Genomic DNA, 2,169 nt, shown 5'->3' with positions numbered 1-2,169 from the left:
CCGTTCATAGCCTCCACATTGACTCTGTACCGGCATACCTCTGTATATAGCCTCCACATTGACTCTGTACCGGTACCCCCTGCATATAGCCTCCACATTGACTCTGTACCGGTACCCCCTGTATATAGCCTCCACATTGACTCTGTACCAGTACCCCTGTATATAGCCTCCACATTGACTCTGTACCGGTACCCCTGTATATAGCCTCCACATTGACTCTGTACCGGCACCCCTGTATATAGCCTCCACATTGACTCTGTACCGTACCCTTTGTATATAGCCTCCACATTGACTCTGTACCGTAATACCCTGTATATAGCCTCCACATTGACTCTGTACCGGTAACACCCTGTATATAGCCTCCACATTGACTCTGTACCGTAATACCCCATATATAGCCTCCACATTGACTCTGTACCGTAACCCTTGTATATAGCTTCCACATTGACTCTGTACCGTAATACCCTGTATATAGCCTCCACATTGACTCTGTACCGGTATCCCCTGTATATAGCCTCCACATTGACTCTGTACCGTAATACCCTGTATATAGCCTCCACATTGACTCTGTACCGTACCCTGTATATAGCCTCCACATTGACTCTGTACCGGTACCCTGTATATAGCCTCCACATTGACTCTGTACCGTGCCCTCTGTATATAGCTTCTCCACATTGACCTCTGTACCAGTACCCTGTATATAGCCTCCCACATTGGACTGTAATAGCCTCCACATTGACTCTGTACCGGTACTCCCTGTATATAGCCCACATGACTCTGTACCTGTACTTCTGTATATAGCTCTCACATTGACTCTGTACTGGTACTCCCTGTATATAGCTCTCCACATTGACTCTGTACCAGTACCCTGTATAGCCTCCACATTGACTCTGTACCGGTACAGCTGTATATAGCCTCCACATTGGCTCTGTACCGGTACCCTGTATAGCCTCCACATTGACTCTGTACCGTAATACCCTGTATATAGCCTCCACATTGACTCTGTACCGGTACCCCTGTATATAGCCTCCACATTGACTCTGTACCGTAACACCTGTATATAGCCTCCACATTGACTCTGTACCGGTACCCTGTATATAGCCTCCACATTGACTCTGTACCGAAGTACCCCTGTATATAGCCTCCACATTGACTCTGTACCGTACCCCTGTATATAGCCTCCACATTGACTCTGTACCGTAATACCCCTGTATATAGCCTCCACATTGACTCTGTACCGCAGTAATCCCTGTATATAGCCTCCACATTGACTCTGTACCGTACCCTGTATAGCTCTCCACATTGACTCTGTACCGTACCCCTGTATATAGCCTCCACATTGACTCTGTACCGGGTACCCTGTATATAGCTCTCCACATTGACTCTGTACCGTACCCCTGTATATAGCCTCCACATTGACTCTGTACCGTATACCCCTGTATATAGCCTCCACATTGACTCTGTACCAGTACCCTGTATATAGCCTCCACATTGACTCTGTACCGGTACCCTGTATATAGCCTCCACATTGACTCTGTACTGTACCCTGTATATAGCTCTACATTGACTCTGTACCAGTAAACCCTGTATATAGCTCCACATTGACTCTGTACCGGTACCCCTGTATATAGCTCTCCATTGACTCTGTACCGTACTACTCCTGTATATAGCCTCCACATTGACTCTGTACCGTACTGCAATCCTGTATATAGCTCTCCACATTGACTCTGTACCGGTACCCTGTATATAGCTCTCCACATTGACTCTGTACCGGAAAAGTATATAGCTCGCCACATTGACTCTGGTACCGTATATACCTGTCATATAGCCGTATATAGCTCACATTGACTCTGTACCGTACATTTAGCAGACGCCTATCCAGAGCGACTTACAAATTGGTGCATTCACCTTAAGTGACATCCAGTGGGACAGTCACTTAACAATAGTGCATCTAAAACTTAGGGGGTGGGGTGAGAGGGGATTACTTAACCTATCCTAGGTATTCCTTAAAGAGGTGGGGTTTCAGGGATGAGTTCCGAGAAGGTGGTGATTGACTCGGAAATGTCTGGAGAAGAGAGGAGATTGTTCCACCATTGGGGGGCCAGGGAACAAACGCGAGTTTTGACTGGGAGAGAGAGCTGAGGTCAGTGGTAGAGAGGCGAGCAGAAC

Source organism: Oncorhynchus gorbuscha, unplaced genomic scaffold, assembly GCF_021184085.1.
Source record: "Oncorhynchus gorbuscha isolate QuinsamMale2020 ecotype Even-year unplaced genomic scaffold, OgorEven_v1.0 Un_scaffold_360, whole genome shotgun sequence".
Taxonomy (NCBI): domain Eukaryota; kingdom Metazoa; phylum Chordata; class Actinopteri; order Salmoniformes; family Salmonidae; genus Oncorhynchus; species Oncorhynchus gorbuscha.
The sequence above is the reverse complement of the archived record's forward strand: the minus strand, read 5'-3'. Positions refer to the sequence as shown.